The sequence below is a fragment of the Lissotriton helveticus genome, chromosome 5_1, assembly GCF_964261635.1.
Source record: "Lissotriton helveticus chromosome 5_1, aLisHel1.1, whole genome shotgun sequence".
In the NCBI taxonomy this organism is placed as follows: Eukaryota; Metazoa; Chordata; class Amphibia; order Caudata; family Salamandridae; genus Lissotriton; species Lissotriton helveticus.
In genome coordinates, this window is record NC_136065.1 from 751167648 (window position 1) to 751195351 (window position 27704).

Below are 27704 nucleotides of genomic sequence, written 5' to 3' on the forward strand. Positions count from 1 at the left end.
CAACCATTCCCACAGTCCCAGCAGTGCTGATGTATTCACCACATAGGCTATGTGCTCACTCTGCTGCTGTAACCCCAGTACACTCCCAGCAGCCACCAGACTCGCATTCCCACACACTTCCAGATACCAATGCAACCATGCACACGCTTACTGCACTGCTAATGCACTCCCCACATACTCCAGGTAGGCACAGGTGCTAAGCTCCCGGCAAACGCTGCATCCCCCCCAATACACTCCCAGCAGCCACCAGAGCTGCACCCCCACACACACTTCCAGGAACAAGTATAGCCATCCCTGCACACTTTACTACTAATGTATTCCACATACTCCTACAAGTGCCCGCATGTCAACCCCAGTAGTTCACGCTGCATCCCCCCAATACACTCCCAGCAGCCACCAGAGCTTCACCCCGCACACACTTCCAGGAATAAGTACAGCCACCCCCGCACACTTTACTACTAATGCATTCCACATACTCCTTCAAGGGCCCGCATGTCAACCCCAGTAGTTCCCTTCAAACTCGTGGACTCTGCCATATTGCTCAGGGTCGCCCACATTTTTTACAACAGAACATTTTAGCGGCGCTTCGCCGGAGTACGGCAGCCCACCTGTGGGCTTGTCCAGCGTTACAAGAAATACACATTTTGTAACGGTCCCATTGGCCCTTAACAATATTTTTTGAAGGGGGTGCTCAGTTATACACTATCTTACCCTCCCCCTCATATATACCTTTAATTCCTCAAACACCCCAACCCCCAAATTCTGCATTCCTCACCGCCTCACTTGGGTTCTACCCCTCAAAGGCCTTACTTAACACATCTTTCATCTGAACCCGTCACCAGCGTCCTACGTGCATCTATCATCTCATGACAAGTTCTGATGCCCCCCTCCAGCGTGCTTTTAGTTAATAAACACCATGTGTACATCTTCCTCACTTACACTTGGACCCTTCTGTACTCCTCTCCCTCACTTATCCTTCTGTACCCCTCTCCCTCACTTATCCTTCTGTACCCCTCTCCCTCACTGTCCACAAATCTCAAGTCAATGCTCACTCCCACAGCGCCCTAAATCTCTCAATCCGTCACCCCTCGTTTACCAGCACCCCTCCGTATCCAGTATGTACCCTCTCTGAAGTGCACCCCTCTGCCCCTCCCCCGCGACCATGACGCCACGACGCACTCACCTGCGGGCGGGTAGGTGCTCCCAATCTCCTCCAGGTCCTCGGGGAGGCCCTCGGAGTAGTTGTTGTTGCACACGTCCTGGTCCAGCCGGGCCGCCAGCGCCGAGCAGCAGTAGCGCAGGCCCCGCAGAAGGGAGGCCTCGGGCGCGTCATACCTCTCGGGGCACCAAAAGTCCCCGGACCACTCCCTCTGCGGGCCCCCGTCCGCCCAGGGGTGGCAGTACTCTGAATATACAATACTGAAAATACAGCCGGGAGACAAAAGCTGTGCTAGGGGGTAACTTGAGAAAGGTAATGGTGTGATCATGTTTTAAGGGATAAAGCACCCGGGCGTACATGATAAGGGTATTGCAAGTCACCTCTGTGCTCCATAACCTTATAAAGGAACTCTGCCTTCGGTCTTGTTCATCTATATGGCTATGGAACTCCTCATTGACTTGCAGTATCACTGTAATGTACGGCAGGGGTCTCTCTCTCTCTCCCTCTCACTCCATTTGTATGGTCTTCTAGCCTTTTATAACCTGGAATGCAGTTGTTCTACCTCTGGTTTCCCCATTGGCCCTTCAGCTGTTGCGCTCTGTGATCTTGTGCATTGAACTGCTGATTTGTATTAATTTAATCTATGTTCTCGCCACTGAATTCACACTGTACCTCCTAATTGGAGCCCTCTGTCCGCATTATAGGCTTTTACAAATGCAGCAGATCTGTGTGTATGTATACAGTTGAAACAAGCCTGGTTTGTCCTGCGATGCTCTTCAAACTTCCCAGAATATGGCCTAATTCCAAGTGTGTGATCCGAGGAAGCCAAGAAAACAAGCATTTGCAATGCAATAGGTCTCGCATTAGGAAAGTGTGAGCTATTGGTATTGTAAATGACAATTTATTTTTAATATGTGTTGGCTTTGAAAATATATAAATTAATAGCATTGTTATTCCCAAAGCCAATAGCTTACACTTTCCTAATGCGAGTCCTATTGGCTATGGCAATGCTTGTTGGTAGCAATCAATTACAGTGCTGTTGCGGTGCTGAGTAATGATGGGGTTGGGCTGAGTGATGTGGTGGTGTATTAGAGTGATGTGGTGGTGTCCCCGGGTGATGTGGTGGTGTCCCTGAGTGATGTGGTGGTGTCCCTGTGGTGCCCCTGAGTGATGTGGTGTGTCCCTGAGTGATGTGGTGGTGTCCCTGAGTGATGTGTTGGTGTTCCTGAGTGATGTGGTGGTGTTCCTGAGTGATGTGGTGGGTGAGGGTGTGTGGGGGTATGCGTTGGTTTGTGCAAGTCAGTGCCTTTGGTGTGTTTGCAAGTCAGTGCCTGTGGTGTGTGTGTGTGTGTGCGCAATCAGTGCCTTTGGTGAGTTCGAGTCAGTACCTTTGGGTGTGTGTGCATTCAGTGTCCTTGGTGCGTGCGAGTCAGTGCCTTTGGTGCGTGCGAGTCAGTGCCTTTGGTGCATGCGAGTCAGTGCCGTTGGTGTGGGTGCAATCAGTACCTTTTGTCCGTGTGCAAACAGTGCTTTTGGTGTGTATGCAAACAGTGCCTTTGATGTGTGTGCATTTTGTGCCCTTGGTGCGTGCGAGTTAGTGCCTTTGGTGTGTGTATTGCGATCTGCTGTCATGTAGCGGTAAAAAAATGCATATATGTACAAACACATGCAGTCGCTGCATGGTTTTTTAAATCTTAAATTAAGCCCTGAAAAGCGGATCGAACTAGCCCTGAAAAACGTGTGTTTTGTGGAGAAAAAAAACATCGACCTCAGAAGCATGAAAGGTGAGTGGACCTGTCAGTATTTGAACACATGCCCCCCAGTGGACGCATTAGTCCACTAAGCCATAAAGTAAGCCAGCCTGACTCACCTCTGCACCAAAGCACGAGGCTTAGCATCGCGCTAGTAATTAAATAAACTTTAGTCATTTTTACATAAAGCACTTTACAAACTCCTACAACTATATTATATATATTTTTTAAACGCTCGTGAGGAGTAAAGGATGGACTTCAATCACTTGGATTCCAACCTTTAACCACGAGATGACAAGCAGATGTATAATTATTTATGCTCCCAAGCAAAGGAGCAGAATCATGGAGGAGCTATGGGCGAAGGGGAGGGGAACTGTCGGGAGTCGAAGTGGGTGTAAGGGAGAATCGCGGGGGGAGGAGAGATGTTCGAAGGCGGTGAGCCTGCAGATGAGGGAAAGCAGGTAGACAGTTGAGTAGTATGAAATAGCGAAAATAATGTGGGAAGAGAAGGGGAAAAGGGGTTGAAGGACAATTCACGTGCAAGGACGAGAGGCAAGAAGGGAAGACTAGGGGAGAGTAAGGGTGACGAGACGCACGGGAGAGAAGGTGGATGGGTGAGAACATGAAAGGGGGAAGTTTTGTGAGAAGGGATAAGGAATGAGCGGATGGGCCTGTTTATGACCAGCGGAGCGCCGCACTACAAGAGCCTGGTTGGGGGGGGGGGGGGAGCAAGCGAGTGGGAGGGAAGGAGCATATGGGGTGTGGGTGTAAGGGAGAAGCGCGGGGGGAGGAGAGATGTTCGAAGGCGGTGAGCCTGCAGATGAGGGAAAGCAGGTAGGCAGTCGAGTAGTATGAAATAGCGAAAATAACGTGGGAAGAGAAGGGGAAAATGGGTTGAAGGACAATTCACGTGCAAGGACGAGAGGCAAGAAGGAAAGAATAGGGGAGAGTAAGGGTGACGAGACGCACGGGAGAGAAGGTGGATGGGTGAGAACATGAAAGGGGGAGGTGTTGAGAGAAGGGCTAAGGAATGAGCAGATGGGTCTGTTTATGACCAGCGGAGCGCCGCGCTTCAAGAGCCTGGTGGGGTGGCGGAGGAGCGAGCGAGTGGGAGGGAAAGGGGTGTGAGTGAGGCCAAGCGCGCGCCTGGCGAAGCGTCATGCTTCAGTAGACAACATGCATTAGGAGGAATCCGGCTTGGAATCCTCTTGGTCAAAGAGTTTGTTTCAACTATAATAGTTCAGAGCTATAAATAGCTCGACCTAAAAAGTATGTTGCATCCCTGAACCTTCTGCAACCCGAGGGTGGGTGCCTTAGAGGAGGCAGAGAACATTCCAGTAAGATTTTAGCTGTGTAAGGTCAGTGTGGCTGGGGAAGAGTCACAAACCTGTCCTGCTCAGCCAGACATGGTACTGATATACATATTTGCAGTTGTATATTGTGCGAACTCGGCAAAGGGCACAGGAGTGCTTAACATCATTACAAGTTGCATTACACTAGGTCTGATTCTTTTTAGGCACGGGGAGATTAAGTGATCTTCCCAGAATCAAAGAATGTTGAACTGACGCTGGGACTCGAACATGGTTCTACAGGTCGGCAAGAATGGCCATAACGCCATATATGCCCAACCAGCCTTTGAATTTCACCAGCGCGTCGTGCAAATGAGTATTTATTTCTATGAGAAGAGGAATGATTTCCATTGGATGTGTGACTATGTCCCAGCCCTGTTGACAAACATGACCAACTCTGAGTCACTACCCTGTAGAGTTACTTACTGGTCTTGTAAATGTGCCCCAACCACAAAGGCACCAGCCTTGTGCGTGACTGCTTGTGAAAGATGTAATTTTCATGCTGCCTCCATTTTTTTTTTAAACGTCACTGTCACATATGAATTGTGCTATTTACTTATATTTTGTCTCCATATTAATTGTTTCCATTCTTACATCATTCATCCACAACATAAACAGGCGATTCACACGATGCGCCACAATAAAACGACAATTCATTGACCAGGCCGCCACGACTTGTTTCACGAAATTATCCCCTCCATTAGGACACAAATCCGATGCAGAGGTGTGCTCGAGGACCTGCATTACAACGTACCTTCTCGTGCTTGAGACTGACTCTGACCCACCGGCCTCTGGAGTAGCACATACTGCTCCAGAGCCCTTCTGCACAAGACACACGTAATAGTTACTTTGTTCCACTGGTCTTTTAGACATTTTTAGTGTGCCCTAGGCGAAGTGGGTTTATTTTGAGGACATTTTTTTTTTCCTCAGCTCAAACTAGTAGGACCAGTGATGCCGCCCCAGCTCTTCTGCCTAGTCTGGGGCTCCGACCTGACTGACTGTCGAGGTCTCCAGCTATGAATACTGCTGACTGCCACCGTCACTTCCGGCCTTTGGGGGACACTGGGCTTCTGTGGTGGGGGGGGGGGGGGGGGGGGGCGGGCTCGGCCCGAGACCTCCTATGTTCTCAGAAGCATCGAACCGTCTGGCCCGGCCTGATTTCCCAAGTCATTGGTACCCAAATGCCCTGATGCTGGCACTGTGCGTGCAGCGCGCTCTCTCGCCTCGGCGTGATGTCATTCCTGCTCACGCCCCACTTCCTTAGTCAAACATTATTCACTGTGTTTTCGCCTAGGTGTTTCTTTTTGAGTGTGAGCTCAGATGCCCAGCGTGGTTAGTAACGCTCGAGCGGAAGGACAGTGACTGCATGTCATGGGAATGAGACGTGCTCACATCTGAGAAACTATGTTCGGGGATCCAGGGACTGGGGGAGGGGTTCTGAAATCTCACTGCGGCCTGCTCTGTCCACTCTGAAGAGACCGTGGTCCAGACTGCCCCCTTGCGGCAGCGCCAGACTGCCCCCTTGCGGCAGCGCCAGACTGCCCCCTTGCGTGTGCGTCCAGACTGTCCCCTGGCGGGAGCAGCCTATCGCAACGTATTGCAAGCAGACCGTGCCGAGAACGGGAGCTCTGAGGTGCACTCTGACTCACTCTTAATACCTTTACATGCAGCCTCAGACAAATGCACGGGTTCTGTTTGGTTTCCCCCCACATGTTAACCTCAATGACAGCTTCCGGTCTTGGCAGCCGTCCTGCAAGGACTGCCAGCAGCTGATCTTTTCCAGCTCCCACACTTCCCACCGTCTTTAGAGAGAAATTCAACAGCCGGAAACAACAAGCATTGGCATAGCCAATAGGTTTCGCCTTTGGGACCTTGGATAAGTGTTTAGTTATCCAGCACAATATCCTTGGTGCAACAACATCAAGTGTTGCATGGCTAAACACTTATAAAGTCCCAAAGGCGAGACCTATTGGCTATGCCAATGCTTGTTAACTGAGCTAATAGCTTGCCCAGTTTCTTCTAGACTAAACACTAGAGGGTTTGTGCTATATGCAGTTCTAGAGCAATTATCAACAGATGACTCCTTGTTTCCTGGGGCTTCATATAATTGGGTGAAATGATTGACCCAGGTTTGCTCATCACTAAACACATCTTCGGTTCTTTTATCTCTGTTTTTCTCATTGGCACCAAGTTTCCAAAATCCCACACTATCCTTAGCCTTAGCAGCTAATAACATTCTCCCAACATTCCTCGTCCCAAAGGGCTCTGGCGTTGAGCTGGGTCTTCTTATATTCGCTCCTAAGGGGCCTAATCACATCTGGTGTCTTGTTCTTAATAGCATCTATAAGTGAAATCTCTGATAAGCGACACTCCTTGTTGTACCAAGGTTTGGACCCTACAGCACTAATTTGGTGCATCAACCTTTTTTTTGGCATTTTCGACACGTAGGGTACAAGAGATGTAAAAAACCTGGTATGTGTATCTATAAAATCATTGTCCTCTACTGGATGGGATAAATGATTGGAAAATGTATCTGCAAAGAGTTGATAGATGCTAGACAATGCATCCCCATTTCCCAATATGCTAGACCATTTAAGGGAACGCCTATTATTACTCATTACTGAGGCATCATGGGATTTCTTCTCCAAGGGGAGAACATCTGACATTGGGCTACTACTAGGGAGCAATAGGTGGTTTATTGACAACTGCAACGGCCGATGGTCACTTTCATACCTTGCGACAATTTCAAAGTCTATCAGACAAGACCAAATATCAAGGGATACCAGCATATAATCTATACAACTATGGGAATTATTTTTAACAAAGGTGGGGGCCTTGGGGGAATCAGATTGGAAGCGGCCATTACAAGCCCTCATTCCATGTACTGCAACTAGTTTTGTCATTTGCACAGCTAGGGTCGTGCAGCGCACTCCCTCCGTGTAGGATAGAGAGGGGATATGGTTAGCACTGTCCTCATCTCCAAAGACATCACCAAACCCCTGGATTGGTTCGAAATTACAATTAAAATCCCCTCCGATCAGAATGCTTGGCGAGTCTACATTATTAACAAGGAGGCTGTCCAGTTTTTCCAGGATTGTTGACTCGACAGCCCACACGGTCGGTTGTATACATTAAAGACAGTAATGCGCCTACCATCCCTCAAGTTAACTTCCAGGCCCAGTATGTCGGCTGAATCTGTCTCTAATTGCTTAATATTTACCTTGAGAAACACTTTAATCCACACTAAGTCCCCCCGAGGGTCTCCCTCGGGTTGACGCTACCGCCTCTATATTAAAGGTTTTGTACCCTACTCTGTGTGGTACATCAAGGGCCCAAGTTTCCTGTAGCAGGCAAATATCACTGGAGTCTATATAATTAGACCAATCGGGATCGGAGAGATTTTTAGCCAGACACGCGATGCTCCAGGATATCACTATAAGGTTAGGATGGCTGATTGGGGTTTCCTCTACTGGTAGCAACCCCTTATTTATAGCATCACGGATACAATTTCTTGTAGCAGGGGTTGTGTCTAGAGTTGTAATTAAATGGTACTCAACCACCTCATCATAGCTTATACTTGATGTGCTTGCTGCATGGCTATTAGCTCCCTCAAAGTTGGACCGTTCTATGGTCATAGCTACTCTTGCTTTATTGCTAGCAGGTAAAGATGTCATGGGCTCACCTGAGGATCCACTATCTGCAGTGGTATACTTATTGTGTGGGTTCTTCTCGACCTCAGGATCAGTGTTCCATCTAACAATAGAGGTACTCCCTGTGATAAAGTTTTTGAGGTTCTCCTGGACACCATTATGATTATCACCGTGTACAAGTTGGTCAACCTTAATTGCACCAGCATTATGGTCCTCAACGCACAATAAACGCTTGTTATTCACCCACCTCTCTTTAGCAGAGGCAGAAAGTAGACCACTTTCAATAATCACTTTAGTGGATTTATCCCAGCTTTGCTCCGAGTTTGTGCTTGTCCCGCCTGAATTCTTTTCTTGGGCATTATGAGTTTTGAGTTATCAAGTTATGAGTTATGAGTTATCTAGTTGTTAAAATTTGGTCAGAGTAATTGGTTGGAAACCCACAGTGCCTATGTAACCATGAGACCGTTTTGTATTTGAGCGAATCATGTAATTCCAAAGGGGATTGATCCTGACTAACATATAGAGGGGGAACGTTAGAAAGGACAACAACATAGGGTGCACAATCTGGCGGGAGATTAATGGAACTACTTTTCTAGGGTACTAAGGCTCCAGGCAAACTTACAGGCACCGCTGTTGCCTTAGCGATTTCGCTTTCCACTGGCGGGACTGGTATATCTAATTTATTTCGACTAGGCCCCCCAGCATGTGGTTTAGGGACAGTATCATTACATGATACACTCCTCTCTTTGGACCCAAGACTGTCAATCTTACCAGTATGCGCATCTAATAGTCTACCTAACCTGGACACTTCAGCTATAAGTAGGTTTATTTTGTCTACCAGTGGTTTAACAATAGATTCAAGTTTTCTCTCTATAATACTAGCTAATAGATCCAGTTGCTCAGTGTTAACATTAGCAGCATTGTTCTTAATTAGAGTCTTGTTGTCACAAGCAGTGTTCTTTGGTGTATTTTCAACTCTTCTCTTGTTGTTATTTCCCCCACGCTTAGATTGTTGTTTTCTACAGGCCCTCATTGTTCTCAGGGCAGGAGATCGGCGTTGCGGGATATCATCAGAGACTATGGAAAAACCTGATTAGGGGCCGGTGTTGCTGGTAATTCTGTTGGTATGACATCAAGGTCACAATTTACGTCCACAATTACTTCGGTGTCATCGATGGGAGTTGTAAGGGGTAGGTCAGCTTGACTTTCCCGGCCCAGCGACTTTCTCCGGTCATTATTGATCTTATTTACCACTTTGACTAAATAATTGTCCATAGTGGATTTGTTTTTGGACATTTTGAATGCCGGTAGTTGGTCCCAAGGACTATGGGACTATGATGAACGGATAGTTAGTGACAAACAATACTGTTTTTAATCGGCACAGATACTCTAGAAGCGCACAAGGTACTACGTTAAAAATAATGTCATTTAAAAAGTTTTTAGTGTAAAACTTAATGAATAGTCGTTCACAACAGCCACGATGGGTTGCCCAGCCCAGCCTCGTCCTGCCACAGACTGCCCGCCCTTTGCCCGGGCTTAGCCCGCGCGCGTCCCGCGAGGCGGGAGGGTTACTGCGCTCTTATGGCGCAGCAGTAGCGTCAGAGGTGCAGTGGGGCAGCTGGGAGGTGTAGTCCAGTGAGCAGCGTGGCCGTCTCCCTCACGGCAGGAATAGCGCCGCTGGTGTCTGCAGCGCGGCCGTTTCCCTCACGGCCTCCGTGTGTGTGCCTGCTCTGCCCTGTGACCCTCCTTTTTAAGAGTCCAGTACGGGTTTTGTTTGGCTCATGTGCATTTATTTATTATTCCATATTCAACAGTACCTGAAGGGCCCAGAGTTACTTCTCATTCCTTCTCCTCACGGAATGAAAGCCTGTCACAGCCCTTCCCAGCAAACGAGCCTCTTAAAAAGGGACTTCTCTCAATTACTCCAAGACGCCCTGCTGCCGTTTTCGTTTGTCCCGGGATTTCACTGCATGTTTTCGGAATTTACCAGAGGATTCCTTTTCCGCCTCTAAACGTGCGGTAAAACTCGGCTTAGATACTCCAATTAGGCTTGCCTAGACCTCCGTAATTCCAGCGTTCTGCTGCTCTGCTGCTGCCGCCATTACCGGTGAAGGGGGTGCGGCCACATACTGCTATCCAGCGGTGTGGTTCTCCTTGCTTTCAACTTCTGTGACATAGAACATCAGTAACTGCTTATTTAAAAGGTTCATAAGAGTCAAGATCTGATCCGGCAAAGGATTCTTCAGAAAGAAGTTTTCAGGATGTCTGTGTCGTGCCCAGACCAAGGGGCACAGGACCCAAGGTCAGGGGTGTGGGAAAGGGGACACCGGACACCACTTCCGGTCAGGGGAGCAGGGCGGGACAGAAGAAGACCGAGAAGGCAAGGGGCATGCAAAGATGAGACTGCATTTTGGTATGCAGCTGGCATACAAGAAAACTGCCACAGACAGACTTGATGCAAATCCTCCTTTGGCATACGTCAGGCTGATGACGTTTGTACGGTAGTGCTAGTGTTGCTAGGAGTCAAGCTCAAGGATGGTTTCAGTGTCAACACTGGAATCAATCTTGTTTTAGGGACCGGCTCCAGAAGATCTCGGCCTTAAGGCTTAGAGTCTAGGGGTGGAGGCTTTTTGTTCTGGAGTTCGAGGAGTCTTAGAAGCCAAAGGTACCTTTTGAGTTGATGAGTATCAAGAACAGAAGGCAGTGCAAACTTCTAGATCGTGCTTTTTGGGCGGTCCTTGCCCTGGAGCAAAGGCTCCCGTCGAGATGGAATCCCCAGGGATGATCCTTGGTGTGAGGTACGTGTGAAATCCTAGGTGAGTTTTTAGTCCCAGATGTGGGTCCTACAGGAGGACGCTGGAAAATACTGCTCTCAAGACTGAGCCTTTAGATGAGACATACTCAGGACACTACTTCTGGGAGGGGGGGGGGGGGCGGGGGGTCAGCCCAGTTTGCCATACGAGTAAGGTTCTTCGACATCCTCAACGCCTTGTCCTAACAGAGACTCAGGAGAGCTGCTGCACTACAACTGATAACGCAACAACCATTTGTCGTGTACATGCCTAATGGTCTTCTTGAAGAGAAAGGCGTTACAAACCAAACATGCAGGCTGCACTTGGTTCCTTGAGAGAAAACGTTTGCAGACTCAAAGCTTGTTAAACCAAAAGGAATTAGCCGTTACAGTTGGGGCAGAACTTAAATGGTGTTTCCCCATGTTCCCAGACTCTAGAAGTCATTGTCAGATGACCTTATCCTAGGATAATCAGCATGATCTGGCGTCCAAGTATCTGATGGTCACACAAGGTCCTCGCATGTTGTAGCTTCAAGTTCAGCTTCAGTAGCAAAACAATTCTGGAACACTGAAGTAGAAAGTGTGTCACAAAGATCTAAGATGGAGTCTGTATCATAGTGCATAGTGAGTTTCAATACAGGTGGCACGTTATCTTGAAACCGAAAGCTCTTCTACGAAAAAAAAAAAGATATCAATTTGTAGAGTTATGACCCCAAACTAGATAGCAGGAGTGCACACAGCAAGTGACCTAGAGCAGCACATGCTGCCAACTTCGGGAAGCCGTGATCAGTTGGGGGGGGGGGGGGGGGTGTCTATGATTAAGGCCTTGGAAACTGTGGGTCCAACAGTTTTTGCAAACAAAACAAATTACTAAAACTTTGTTTAGAACTGCAGAGGAATGGCCAGTGGGAATAGTATCACACTACCGATTTGAGACTTGTAATCATTATTGTAACTTACATTGCAGTCAAGAGGCCATCTCTGGAGACACTGATAGCTCAACATGGGAACAAGATACAATGACAAAGAAGTATGCTCAAAATAGAGGAATCACAAATAGGAAAACGTCCCAAATGCAGGTTTTGGAAAAGAACAATTAGCACTATGATGAAAGATCAACACAAGATTTTCAGAAACCAGTCCTAACTTTCTAGAAACCACAAACACTGAAGATTGGATAAGCACTTGTAAAGCTGCTTCAATTACCATGGATAAAAACACTGGTTTAAAAGAATGCATAAGAAAAATAGTTTATTCATCAGCATTAGCCAGTCTGTGCATTTTCCATACAAAAATAGCTTAAAATCCATACTAGATGTTTTATTATTGGCAGCATGAGCAAAGCAGATCCTGCTATGTTTCCATGCTAGTTGGTTAGCGAACAGCTAATAATATAAATTGTGCGCTTCTCTCAATTTGCATCTTTCTTCACATTAAAATTACAGAAAAAGTATCAGTCTCAATGTGTAAGAAACTCATAGGTAAGGGCCTCAAGTACTGGGCTACTTTGAGGCAGCATGCCAAAGTCAATATTTAAATATTTTCCACCCCAACCAGCGACTGTGGATAAGCAAAATTTGCCAAGGGAAAAATAAGCAAGAACACCAGAATCTTCTAGGACCTCAAGCAAAGGACACGAGATGTTAACTGAAGAACTGAAATGGCACAACCAACCTTCAATGTATGGATTAGAAGAGCGAGGATTGCCAGCTCCATCACTGCTAAAGGTTTCATTAAAAAAAAAAAAACAGGCCCTCAGTCGCCGGAAAGTGCTCAGGTTGCCTGTCATAATTCAAGACCGGGTTTCACACACTAATAATTTTCTGTGAATAAGTGATTTTTTTTTACCTTCAAGAATACATATCTGCTTACTTGTCAGGTCTCCCTATATCAGAGAATCATTACTCCTTATAATCAAGTGTAGTTGGCAGAAGAGAAACGGTTTTGCGGATGAGTGATATTTTTCCTTGACAGATACAAATTAATTTGTGGTTGTTTACTACACAGACGCGCCTGATCCAATGGTACTGTAAATGTATGCAACTGGAATTCAACTGTAAGACACTCATTTACAGTTAGTTGGTTATTAACATGCTGTACACAAGGAGGTCGACCCCTACAGAAGTAAACTAAGTGGCCAACTCGACACAAACCATATAGCGATTGGTCACATTTCTATATATGAAAGAAGAAAAAAAAAAAAAAAAAAAAAAAAAAAGAAGACCATCCCCAGAACTCATCCTTCCTTTCAAACTAACACAAATGTACCAGCAGGGGCAACTGCTTCCCAATGGGAAAGCGAGCCGGGTCAGTACCGATATAAAAAGACCTTGGGCCATATGTACGAACACATTTTCCAATAGACACAGAATGGGTAAAACCCTTTGATACATCTGGCCCCTTGTTTCCAAACTGCTTGGTCCGTTAGCACTTATTCGAATTATATGCAACCTGCTGGTCCCAAAACGGGTCCAGCCTTTCTATGTGCAGAGGAGTGGTGGCTAGTTTAAAATGCGCTACGTTTAAGTATTAGCATTGTGTCACACCAACAGGCTGAAGTATTACCTAGCACAATGCTACTCGACCTTGGAATAAAGAGAGTCTGTCTAGACGGATCTTAACCTGCGGCTTACTGACTGCAAACAAATCGTACAGCAGCACGTACCTGCCACGGACTTAGATGATTGTCTGGAGTTAGGGAATCGTAGCACCTGTTACTTAGCACTACAAATCCAGGTAGCAGGGGCAAGCTACCTATTTAATCAGATATGTTTATGTGCTATTTATTACATTACCAGTGTTGATTGGAGTGGTAAGAAAGGAAGGGGAGACTTTGCAAGTCTCTTGTGCCATGATGACCATTAATCAACTATGGCACAAATAAAACGCACCACACTGCATCTATGGGTTATGCTGTGTAACTTTTTACCGTATGAAAAACGTAGAACATTGGAGTTTAATCAGTAAACAATAAGCTAAATACAAAAGGAGAAATGTTAATCTTTAAAGTTACTGCCACAAGCAAACTGAGGCAGTAAGCAGTCTTCCTCATTATTCCTGTACTTCGGCAATTTCCTCGATTCAAAGATCAGATTCAATTATTAACTGGTGAAAGTACGTTTACTAGTACATTTTTCACAAGTAGCATAGTCTACTGAGCCACATTTATTTTGACTTGCACGGCGTATATATAAATACACAATCTATTATGATGAAGGCTGTATCAAGATAAGTATTGAACGCAGACATCAGGAACACGTTTCAGTCAAAGAAATAAAAGGGTAAAAGTTCTCTCAAACGTGCCGCTGAGGCTTGCTCGGAATTTGCGAAAGCCCATGTTGACATCCTCGGAGCCTCTCAAGGTTGATTACTTTATTTACGTTGGGTAGCAGGATTTACTGAATATTTAAGATATTAGCAATGTGACTAAGAAAACAGAGGTGCCCCTGCAGTGCTAGCTCTGAGCATACCCCGAAACCTCAAAGCTACAACACGCTGTTTACTCAGCTCTAACAAAAGCTTGGTGTGGGTCACATATATGGCATTCCGACTCCAAGCTACACTGGTCTCTTAAGAACTATTAGAAGATAGACAGTTCACAGCTTCTATGGGGCTGGTTGGGGTGGTGTAAGTCATGCATTAAAAATAAAGTCACCGATCTGGAGGACTATGGCGTGTTGTTCTAACCCAGAAGTTTATTCCCGAAGAAGCAGTGTTCATCATAACAGTTTGGAATACATATATTGTGGCCCTTTTCCACTTAACACTTCTGCCAACAAGCCTTAGAACCATATTAAATAAGAGTGAAGCAGGAAGGTGGAAAAGTGCCCAGCTCACGCAGTGATAAAGTGTTAGAATCTCCTTAGGTGCCGAAAGCTATCTCTGTGGTCACCTCTTTCACACTTATGAACTAAATAATCGCATAAGTCGAAAGATGTCTTCTAAAACTGCTAAAACAATGCTACTGGTGACGGTAATATTCTGCTCAATTAAATAGTTAATTCACTTATTGCCCCACTATTTTTCAGAATCAGAGTCTATTGTACGTTTGTATATTCTATGCAGTGACCGATTTCAGAACTAAGTAGTAACGGGTAACATGTGCTCCTTTATATTTTCAATCAATCAAATGTTTATCATGAGAGCAAAATCCGATTTCAAAGTCCAACATAATGTCACATTCTCATATAAACAACCGTGCTAAGTACAAAAACGATACAAAACAAATGCCCAACCTAGTCAAACGATTATAACAGACTGAAAGAACAGTTTTAAGGGAAAACGCTCCTTTTGTTTTCTCCTGACAGCGGTTTAAGTTTCGTTTCCCGGGTTCCCTGCAAAGAGGTCAATCTCCAATAGGAAACAAATGCGTGTATCCAAAGAACGTACAGTGCTCCAGATAATTACCCTTTCGAAATTGTTGCATTAAGGGCATCACACGGTTGTGTCGTTAAATATAGAAAATAGGCGGTGCACTAAGACATTAACATATTTCAGGCATGAATGTAAGAAAATGTGTGTACAATATTAGGCCGTGCCAAAGGTGCCACGAGTATACTCAAATGTCTTTGCTGTAGAACATAAGAGCAATTTACATCTGATAAATGTATTCAGAATGCACAGAGAAACCATAGTCCAAAGGCAGGACTGGTCACTCACTGAGTTTGTCATTTTCAATAGCAGTCCAAAGAAATTCCATTCAAGCCAAAGTGCTGAATGCATCGTTTCTTTTACAATCAGGGCCAGGTCGTGCCTCGCAGCAATAACCGGGCATCACCTTCATACCTTCACCGACTGTCTTCTGGCGGGCGGGGCTCTCCTCCTCACACGGGAGCCTTGCTCCCTGCAGCACTCCTCCGGCGGTCGCTTTGGGGCCGCGGGCGGGGTTCCTCTCCTCCTGGGCAGCAGGGCTCCCTCGCATCACGGGAGCCCTGCAAACCGGCCGCCATGCTTCTTTCTTCCCCCCGGGCTGCGGGGGCGGGCACTTCCGGCCGGCCGGCCAACCACTTCCGGGTCGCTGCGGGCAGCGCAGCGGCCCTTCTCCTTAGGTAGGCAGGCGGGGGCTGATTTTTACGGGCAAATGCCGGGTGGGCACCGGCTCTAGATAACCATCAATCGGGGCGGGAGTGGACACGGACGGCGGGAGGGGGCGGGAGAGGACACGGACGGCGGGAAACGTGCACAGGACAGCGAGGGGGGGGCGGAAATGGACAAGCGCATCAGTGAAAGGGGAGGGAACGGGAAAAAACGTAACTCCGCCCTGGGAAAAAAATCTCGGGAACGCCCCCGAATCTGGTCCGGCCTTGACGGAAAGATCTCTGTTCCAATGGCTAGCCTCCATTTATGGAGCTAGCCAATGGGACAGGGGGGCGTATTCCATTCTCCTTACTGGAAATCAAGAGATTTCTCTGGAGGCGGAGCTAAGAGCTCCGCCCTCCAGCGAAACCTAAAAACTGTGCTAGGGGGTAACTTGAGATCAGTCCGGAAGCCGCGAGTGGTGTGCGCGCGCTGCCATATGCTTTCAATTATCGCGCCTGTGTCTGGTCACGATAATTGAAAGCATATGTCAGGAAATGCATGTAATAGACACCAATAGGCCAGGGGCGGAGCTAAGCGCCCGCCTCTGGCCTTTTGGTGTCTCTTTCACAAAACAACACGCAGTGAAAGGCCAAGAGCAGGCTGCAAATGGAAATTCACACGCACAAGCGTGTGGAATTTCCAGGTCCATTAGCAAAACCCTGCCAAAAGGACTCTGGCTGCGCGAACACTGCTACGCAGTGTATCGCTAGGCCGAGACCTAAAAATTACTCTAAATGTCAGTAGGGAAAAGACAAAGAAAGTGGGGAAAAAAAAGGAGTATTGTAAAAACAGCAAAAGAGGGGGGACCCTTAAGCAGAGTTTTGGATTCCCATCAACTATCTTGGTGATCAGTATGATCATCTGGTCATCCTCCCGTATAGCCGATATACCTCTTGATCATAAAGGCTATCTTCTTGGGAAAACTCTCTTCGTTGGATCAAGATGTGAGAGCCAGAGAGACACGAAGAATCAATGGTATTTTCTTTCAAAAGGTGATCACAAAGGAATTTCTCAAAAAAACTCTGAGAACCCGTGCAGTGCGTGAATGGTGAGTGCGAAATTTAAAATAGTATTAGGAGAGAAATACATTTTATTATAGATATCCCCTAACACTCTACATAAAAACAGTGCAATAAGCAGTGTTCATAAATAACTGCTTACTATTAAAGTCGACATGTTTCAGCTATTAGGGTAAAAATGCCTGAGGCATTCTTCAGGACCTGTCTCAATCAATAGTTTGCTACTGCATAAATTCAACAACAAGGTGACGTATAGAATGTCCAAATCATATTAAATTTAAAAAATATATATTGTTATCACCACAATTAGGTTGGAATGAATACAACCTAACTTCACAAATCCTCCGCTTCAAGGGATGCAGATGGCACCTAAATAGGAAAGAGCAAAAGTAAAAAGAGCATACAAGACTCCAGAACAAATTCCACTTTCAAAAGGGCCATAAGGCCTCTCTTATTATCCAATGTTACTATCACAGCCTGCCCCATCTGTTAAATAACAATCTAGATTGCGATGAATAAATCCCCGCTCACCCAGCTTGATTGGGGAATGGACCTCACCTCACCTGGTACCTCACTCAGGAATACGAGGCCCCGCTCTAAACTAGGGGGAAGAACAGTAGAAGAGGATGATAGAGTGACTGGTCCTAATCAACAATCATTCCCTGTCCTCATAATCAACCTCAGCACTCTTCTGATCCTCCTGTTGATTGTCTATCCGTTATAGTAGACAGATACATTCCGTATAAGCAATCCTTCCTTAAAAACCCAAACTAAATGAAAGACTTAATAGTTTGTTTGGTGGTGGTAGGTAATGTGTTGTCACGAGAATCCACATCATTCGGTTAGGGAGCTCTGCTTCAACTTATAGAGATATTTAGAGACCACTAGCCAGACAGTCTCCTTGATACAGAAGCTACTCGTTCAGCATCCGTATTCCTAAGCCTTTAGAATGATCCAGGCATCTTAGGCGTCATGTGAAATAATTCCAACTCGGCCCATACTCAAAAGGGGAGGAATACAACTGATACCCAATTCAAAGCCCAAGAGCGGCACAGTATAAAGCGGCGTCTCCTTATAGTGTTAGAAGATTCTACCAGCCATTGACAGAAGATCCTACTGAGAAACTGAGGAAAAATGTGTCTCTCCTAATAATTCTATTTTAAATTTCGCACTCACCGTTCACGCACTGCACGGGTTATCAGAGTTTTTTTGAGAAATTCTTTTGTGATCACCTTTTGAAAGAAAATACCATTGATTCTTCGTGTGTCTCTGGCTCTCCCATCTTGATCCAACGAAGAGAGTTTTTCCCAAGAAGATAGCTTTTATGATCAAGAGGTAGATCGGATATACGGGAGGATGACCAGATGATAATACTGATCACCAAGATAGTTGATGGGAATCCAAAACTCCGCTTAAGGGTCCCCCCTCTTTTGCTGTTTTTACAATACTCCTTTTTTTTCCCCACTTTCTTTGTCTTTTCCCTACTGACATTTAGAGTAATTTTTAGGTCTCGGCCTAGCGATACACTGCGTAGCAGTGTTCACGCAGCCAGAGTCCTTTTGGCAGGGTTTTGCTAATGGACCTGGAAATTCCACACGCTTGTGCGTGTGAATTTCCATTTGCAGCCTGCTCTTGGCCTTTCACTGCGTGTTGTTTTGTGAAAGAGACACCAAAAGGCCAGAGGCGGGCGCTTAGCTCCGCCCCTGGCCTATTGGTGTCTATTACATGCATTTCCTGACATATGCTTTCAATTATCGTGACTCCAAAACTCTGCTTAAGGGTGCCCCCTCTTTTGCTGTTTTTACAATACTCCTTTTTTTCCACTTTCTTTGTCTTTTCCCTACTGACATTTAGTGTAATTTTTTGTTGAGACCCCCAGTTCAGTGTGTAGTTGATGTAAATGATTGGAGGCCAGGTTTTTTTTTAATGTTACAAATGGCCCCTCCCTTTTGACCTTGCGCATATGTTCAAAGACGGAACAGGTGATTTTACAGGCATACAAAGAACTTCAAATTATAGAGGGGTGAAATGGAAACAATGGGGATGTTTTGAACGCCATCATAGATAATTCAAACGTAACTCATTGACAGTTTAGTGTCACTCGGAGCCCCTTGGTAAAACAAAATCGTTATTATTCAGTTACCCATTGCCAAAAATATCTGAAGAGGTAAGAAACCTCAGAATTGCAATGGACACCAAGGTGTTAATGAGTGCACAAGTGTACAATGAAGCCAATTCAAGCATTCTCACAATGAAAACACTGACATCTTCCCACAACTAGGATTCCCTCACAAGGTTCAAGCTACCATCTCTCTTGCACAATCAAAACTGGATTACACTAATGGTCTGTATCACGGATCACCTCGTTCAACTATGATATTACAGAGAATTCAGAATGCTACTGCAAGACAACTCCTACATGTAAAGCCACAAGCACACATCTCCCCTGCTTTGAGGGCCTTACATTTGTTACCAGAATATCCACCTTCAAGTTGCTGTGCATCACATAAAAAGCAATACATGGCAAAGCATCACTCTACATCAAGAAGAAAAATAAACAAATACAAACAACAAAGGAACCTACGCTCCAGGATGGCTCTTACCTCAACACTCCTTCAATCAAACAAAAACCCAGGGGGGAATCTTTCTCTGAAATTCACTACCCATACACAAGATCATCTGACAACCATCTTAGCTTGAGAAGATTAATATAGAGTTGGCTCTTCCCCACACAACAACTATACTCACAACATAACAGTGAACCACAACAGCATACTCAGAGATGACCAACTATGCTTCTCAGGGTAGAGAGGAAGTTGTTGTCATAAATGGGTCATTGTCTATTGAACTATGGTTCCTATTACAAGCAAAAAAATTACATAATATGAAAAATGTACATTACACAAGATACATGTACAGTTGACTGCCAGGAGACACCGACGGACAGAGCGGTGCTCCTCATACCTGCGCTGCAGCCAGGTGGGGTGAAGCCTCTCAGCCACCATATATGGTATTCGGTTGAGTATGTACCTGAAGCTCAGGTGATATTGATCTTAATTTTAACTTCCATCACTATAAGTAGCAGTGTTTTTACACGGTCCTGAAGAATGCATTTTGAAACTATGTTCGATATAATGCAGAAACATGTCGACCACTATTAAGTACGGTGATTATTCAAAACCCGCACTCACACTTGCTTTTTAAACCTTAGGGATTGGGAGACACTAATAAAATTTGTTTGTCTACCCGACACACCTAATTTTACTCTCCCTCACATTAACACTCTTACCACCTTAACACTGCTTTTTCAGCAGCCACCTCATTTTTTGTACTCAATACACCACCCCGTATCACATATATCGGTCACGGTAACATCTGACCGGCCGTTCTGTCTCCTGGGTAAGGAGAATCCAAATGATGACAAAGAGGGCGGTACAGTGTGGCTTCTGATGGGAACTATTTCTCCATATGCTCTTGAGCCTCTACTTGGCCTGCATTCACCAACACGGATGATGTCCTCACTGGTGTCTTTTGTGTAGTATTGGTGTTGTGATCCACTCTGTTTGACTAATTTTTTGACCCCCAGGCACTTTTGTTGTGAAAACATGTATATATCAGACAATGCCCTAACAATTACTTTTGTGTACATTTAAAGTGCATACATAATAGACGTTAGGCCTGCTACTAAAACTATAAGAAGTGTCATAAAAAAATATGCGCCATTCCCCACAAAATAAATGTGGACTTCAAATCATGTAAATTTTACTGCTTCTGTGCACATATGGGTATTTATGGAGGTATTGTGTCTAGCTAATACAACCTTACCTGCCATGTGCAAGTATAAATCAATCTCAGTTTTTATTAAAAAAAACTTCTTCTCAATCATTGTCCTATCACTCATCTGTCTGACTCATCCCAAACTGTTCTGACTACTATGAACTCTAAAACATCTTTCACAAACGTCCCCTCCTTTTTAGGTCTCGCCTGTCGATGCGCATCGAGCTTGCGAGACTATTGGGGCTTAACCACTCTTTAACTAACTTGCAAGGAATCGTGGCGATTCCTTGCAGTGCCCGTGACTTTTAAGCTCAATGCGCATGAGCATTGAGCTTAAAAGCGCGTGCACATCAGTTCCCTCAGCCGCACTCCAGGCCCCTGCTGCTTTCACACCCTCTCCCCGCTCCGCCCCCTCCCCTGCCCGCCGTGTCGCATTTCTCCTCCCCCCTCCCCTTATCTGCCTTTCCCTCCGTCTTGTTTTTTTTTTTTACCCGCTCCGCCCCCTCCCCTGCCCGCCGTGTCGCATTTCTTTTCTCCTCTTTGCTCCTCCAGCAGTTCTCGGTCACCTTTCCTTCTCTCCTCCCTTGTCCACCTTTTCATTGTTTTTGCCCACCTCTCCTCCAGTTGAACTCTGTCACTAGCTCCTTTCAGCCCCTTCTCATTCCAGTGTTTTCGGGTCCCATCTCATGCTTGGGGTTAAGCTCCCTTTGCCTGCAAATGCACGGGAAAACGGACAGACACGCACCAGGAAACACCACACAGACGCAGTACAAGCATTGATTAATCACTCGCACACATCACGTTTTACTCCTTTGCTAGTGTTCTCGTTGTTTACATCAGAAAGAAACAGACCTTAAAACGATTGAATAATTGACAGAATCCTCAAATATTGTTAATTCCATTGAAGTCTAGTGAAAACGCTGCTCGAAGATGATGTTGCTAAAATTACCGTAACAAAATCAATCCACTCACTGTAATATTCTTAATGTAATTGTATGTGCTAGCACCAGAAGGTATGGAGTGAAATTACTTAACTTGTGAGTAAACATATTTGTTCACACCCTCTCCCCGCTCCGCCCCCTCCCCTGCCCGCCGTGTCGCATTTCTCCTCCCCCCTCCCCTTATCTGCCTTTCCCTCCGTCTTGTTTTTTTTTTTACCCGCTCCGCCCCCTCCCCTGCCCGCCGTGTCGCATTTATTTTCTCCTCTTTGCTCCTCCAGCAGTTCTTTGTCACCTTTCCTTCTCTCCTCCCTTGTCCACCTTTTCATTGTTTTTGCCCACCTCTCCTCCAGTTGAACTCTGTCACTAGCTCCTTTCAGCCCCTTCTCATTCCAGTGTTTTCGGGTCCCATCTCATGCTTGTTATAAAGGGGCTGCCAAAATGCGGACACTCCTCAACCCTCTGCTTCACATGAGACTCTGCGGCTCTCCTGGGACAATAAACCACTCCAGAACAAACATGGAGTTGTCATACGCGGCCATCTATCTCAATTAAAGGCCACATAGCTTCTCTAACCTCTAGGAAAATCTAGCCCTTTTATTTAATTTTGGTGCGGGATTACTGTGTAAAGAAGGTTTGCATAACGTCTCATCTGACTAACTAGTGCTTTAGTTTAGCATTGTATGTGTTTTCATAGGCTTGTGTGTATGTCCTTTAATGCATGTGCATGCTTGTCTTTTTCTGTTCAGTTCCCGTGTCAGTGTGTGCTTACCTGGATTTCCGTTTGTCTAATTTATGTGGCCTTTGTCAACGAGGCAATCCGCTACTCTGTCCAACGTTTATGAAGACGAGACACTCAACCACGCAATGCCACTCACACACACAACGCCACTCACACACACAACGCCACTCAACCACGCAACGCCACTCAACCACGCAACGCCACTCAACCACGCAACGCCACTCAACCAGGCAACGCCACTCAACCAGGCAACGCCACTCACACAGGCAACGCCACTCAACAACGCAACGCCACTCAACAACGCAACGCCACTCACACACGCAACGCCACTCACACAGGCAACGCCACTCACACATGCAACGCCACTCACACACGCAACGCCACTCACACACGCAACGCCACTCACACAGGCAACGCCACTCACACAGGCAACGCCACTCACACAGGCAACGCCACTCACACAGGCAACGCCACTCAACCACGCAACGCCACTCAACCACGCAACGCCACTCACACATGCAACGCCACTCAACCACGCAACGCCACTCAACCACGCAACGCCACTCACACATGCAACGCCACTCACACACGCAACGCCACTGAAACAACAGCGCCACTCAATGCCACTCAAACACACAACGCCACTCACACACACAACGCCACTCACACACACAACGCCACTCACACACACAACGCCACTCACACACACAACGCCACTCAACCACGCAACGCCACTCAACCCACTCAACCACGCAACGCCACTCAACCACGCAACGCCACTCAGCCACGCAACGCCACTCAGCCACGCAACGCCACTCAGCCACGCAACGCCACTCATCCATTTGCAAAACGAAAAATGTTAAACTCTTCTATTGCGAGACCTATTGCATTTTCAATGCTTGTTTAGCCTTATCACCCAACTAACAGGCACACACAAACACTAGTTACAAAAACAACTTCCTACTCCCCTTTTCAAATCCATTCCATCATTCTATCCCTACTCTGAACTTTACTAAAAACACAAGCAATCAAGAAAACAAACCTATTGCACAAAAGAAAAGAAAATGACTAATTTACTTTTAAACTCCAATCTTGGGTTTCAGAATAGTGTGCGATTTTAAAAGTTGTATATAGCGCTAGCTTGACCCATAGGTATCAGAGCGCTTTACATACACACTGTAAAAAAAAAAGCTACTCACCGCAAAGCGCTTCAACACATCATCAGGGGTAATAACTGCTATATAAATATAATTTACAATGATAATCCCTAGCTATTTCCTATTTTATGACAATTCAAGTGTAAAAAAGCACATATCACTTAATGTGAATGTGTTTGCATAAATGCACCACCGAGTGGACTGACTCGTCGGTAGGTGTCATGTAATCACCATGCTCATAGTAATTCAACCTCGTGTGAAGGTTTGGAAGATCCTCGAGGGGTATCTCTGCTTATGAAGGGTTGCCATCTATGATAAATAAGGATGTCCATCATATAGTAAAGAATGTAATCATGCTCTGTGCTTTGACCTGGCTCATCTTTAAACCGTTGTCCCCTTTATGAAACTTGTTAATCCTCTGTTGGAAACTTACATTTTGCAATATAAACTGGTTCTCATATAAAATGTTACGTAAACTTGCTCCTGTGCAGTATGGGATGATACTGAAGTAAAATTTTATAGAAAATTGTTCTTTTGCAAACTGCTCTCACAGTGTGAAACTGTTCGTACGCAAGGCAGTCGACACCAGTTGTTCATGCTATATAAAACTATTAAACAAAATAAATAAAGGGAAAAAAAGCACCTTACCTGACTACATTTCACATACTTCCCAAGGGTAACCATTACACCAGGAGATCAACATCTATTGGAGCAAGGCTAGATTTCGGATACACTAAAAATACCATTTCTCCCAGGTTATATTACTGATTATCAGGGTTCGTTATTACACTGATCCAAGAACTCATCATTACATCTACCAACAACCTCAACCGGTCCCAATTAAATTATCTCGAACGAATTCAAGAATAGTCAAACTCCATCTCAGACTCGGTCAGCTCGACCCCCCATCTTGCTACATCCATCAGAATGTGAGGTGATAGTAGACCATCAATATGGCACTGTTAACATCAGCATCTGGCACATTCAACATTGACATTAAATGTTGATAAGGACATCATGTGATGCGCCACACTGGTGTAGTGCCAAAGGCACTACTATATATTGAGACCACGTAATGACAGTTGATTACCATTGTTTCACGTGACTTTTTGTGTTTTGATTGACTCAGCCTTGTGATTTAATTTAGTGTCTCCTTGTAGCATCAGAGTGGGAGTGTTTCACATAGAAAACCCTTAACAGGAACAGAACTTGTGGGATGTGCATTTGAAAGCATCTGAGAGAGATATCGGTGGAATGTACTTCTCGGAGTGCAGTGTTATAGGCAGTGGCACTCAAATGTGCATTATGTTGCACATTAGGAAGTTTTATTAAGTTTTTACTATTGGCTTTGACATGCCCTCATGCCATCTTGAATTCTGACTCTTTCTTGAGCTCTAATCACACAAGCAGGCCTCCCAGGTTACTCATGTGGTTAAGGTTATTCACATTCAAGATTCTTTTTAAGAGAAGTTTCCTACTTTTGCAAGTTTCACTAAGATAAGGGGCTGGAACGTGTGGGACTGCAGGAGAATACCTGAGAACTCCTTTGCATTTGAAATGCTTGCATGGAGCTCGGCCAACTCCAGTAGGTTTCCTTGGCACAGAGGAAGTCTTCTCTGAAACTTCTAGTCCACTGAGATTATAAAACTGGGGTATCGAGACTTGGAAAGCAGGAATTTGACCTGAGGGACGGAGACGTCTACTCAGTATGGACGTTCCCAGCTTGCGAAGTCTCTTGACCCCAGGGCTCTAAATCCCCCCTGTAGTGTGGGTCAAGATGAAGTTATTGCAGCCGGTGAAGTTTTTTTTCTGATTTTTGGCACTGTGATGTGTTAAGTGTCTGTGTGCACATTCAGGTCTCCAGTGGTTATAATTATCTGATGTAGTTTATGTTATACATCTTATATCTGTCTGTGTTTTCCTTTGCAGGTTACTTGCATTTAACAATGCCTATTTCTTGCAGTGGACGTCCAGTATTAATATTAGCTGCTTGTAATTTGTCCCATGCATTTAACAGTTGCATTTGCTTACTTATCTGAAGAAGAGATTTACTCTCTATGCCCCTACAAGAGTCCTTAGGTCATCCTCGTTGTTTAAAATGACCCTCCCTCGGTTTAGGCGAGCCAGGCTGGGTGGCCAGTCCTGTAGTAGTGGCCCGAGCCTGGAACGCTCTTCCCTTGCATCTGCGTTCCAGCCAATGCGTAGCCCAGTTTAAGAACATTTTTAAAACCCATCTGTTAAGAAGTATGACATAAGTCGATCCTTGTTTGTTCTCCTCTGCTCTTTCCCATCGCGCCAGGATACTCCCAAGTAACAGAGTGCGTTACAAAACGATTTATACATTATACATACTTATAAGTGTATTATTATTGCTTGCACACAAAATATATATGCATATTGTTTCATTTGACATCTGGGAAAGCCTTTCTGTTAGAGAGTGCTGCGCAAATAAAACCCCACGCTTTATTCTTAAAACTGTATTTCGATGCGCCTCATTTTATGAAAGTGAAACCCCTTTTCAGGCATTTTCTTGCTTTGCACGTCGTGGGAGTGCTGTATTTCTTTTATTTGGGAGTGCGAAGTAGTACAACTCTTTTTACTATTATACGGCACAATCGACTTTGCTGGCAAGTGTACCTGTTTTTCAGCCTCTTTATCCCTTTTAAATTGGGGGGTGTACATTAGTTTGGCAATGCATCCATGGAAACGAATCCTTGCATTATACGCTGCACGTATTCCAATGGGATTTGAAGTGATCAAAAGGTGACACTTTAAATGAGCTGCAGTGCGATATGTTCTCACATTACTTTTGCAGCCAATGATTTTACCAGTTCCAGTGGCGTCCCTTATAGCGATTATAGTTCCAGATGGCAAATATCGTCAAGAGCGCTATTTTCCCAGTACCAAAATGTACCAAAGCAGTGCACTAAGAACGTCACTGTCCAGCTTCACCTCAATTGAACAAAAAAAGGGACAAAAGTTCTACAGTATCCTGCCTGAATCAACTTTTTTACTTTACCTTTTAATTTATCTTTTTCACCTCTCTCGTTTGTATCTGTAATGTCTAAGTATGTAAATGTCCTCATGTAACGTACTTGGTTCGATTGTTAAGTACTCTGACACCTTTGGGTAAAGTCCGCGCTATAAAAAAATGCATTCTTCAATAAATAAATCTAGTAACCTTAGCTGTGACGGCACTTCCTGAGAGTTCACCTGTCAATGGCCACACATCAGCATTTCTCCACGCCCTTATAGAAAACGGATTACGCTCCCACATAGGCTCCTACTGCTACTACCCACCTTCCCACGGGAGAAAGGAACATTTTGCAATATATAACTACCTTACCCCTGTCCTTAATAATGCAGGATTATCATCCCGATTCGTCTACATTCTAGAATTAATAAACCGGACGTTCCCTAGCGAAGTACGCGCTTTACAAATAAGTTACAGGCACACGTGTTACCCACCCCTACCTCTCAAAACATAAGGCCACACCTGCATAAATGTTTTTACCGCCGAATTCCAAGATGAGTTTCTTTATCCGCAAGTTGCTACGCGAGGTGATACGGAGATCCCATTCCACGCTATACGAAAGCAAACGTGGTGCGTCGTGTCGTCAGGATCAGAACGATCAATAGGCACAACCGGTAACAGCGATGGGTAAACTCCTCTGACGTGGTACAGCACAACCTAACCCAGTGTCTGGACATAGATGTGCAATGACCAATCAGAAACAAGCTCATCAAGACGAGCACACATCACCTCGAATAAAACGTGAGTAATAGACAACGGCTGTACCAGATTAAAAGTTAGGCAGGCCGGAACTTGGCAAAAGACGCGAGCTGCCTGCTTCCCAATATACTGATCGGGGGAAATACAGCACCTCAACCGCAAATGTCAGGGACTAACTAATGCAATTGAAACTGAGCTGCGCGTAATGTAACGGTTGTGGGCGGAATGCTGCACACAAGGTCTTCCGGTGTTCTGTTTAAACTCCCTGTCTGTCCATGCCTCCCGGAAGCGGAAGGGAAGGGAAGGTTAGAAATACTGGTGCATTCATTATGTCGGCGCCTACGTGAGATTCTGCCTCCCCGAAACTGATGTCATGAATGGCGGTGAACGGCGCAGAAATACGGTTTCAATAACTATGGTTAACTATGTATGCTCCTTCATTTCCTGGAACCAACTTGTGATAATTTAATGTAGTGCTGTAAGCTATGTTTTAAACACCACTGTACACATTTACAGCACATCGGAGACATAGAAATGAAAGTGCATCAATTCATCGTGC

The 27704-nt window shown here is 45.3% G+C and overlaps 1 protein-coding gene across 4 annotated transcripts in view; it reads right to left on the reverse strand.

The window, feature by feature from the left end:
- The window catches only part of GBF1 (golgi brefeldin A resistant guanine nucleotide exchange factor 1), a 2365494-nt gene extending 2338083 nt beyond the window's left edge, over window positions 1–27411 (reverse strand). For 2 of the 4 annotated variants that reach the window (XM_078643220.1, XM_078643219.1), the window contains exon 1: window positions 26909–27113. The gene's annotated coding sequence lies outside the window, so the exon portion shown is untranslated. Of the gene's footprint in view, window positions 1–26908 lie in introns of all 4 variants that reach the window. The other 2 variants (XM_078643218.1, XM_078643217.1) reach the window with 2 other exon arrangements.
- Between the last annotated feature and the right edge of the window lie 293 nt (window positions 27412–27704).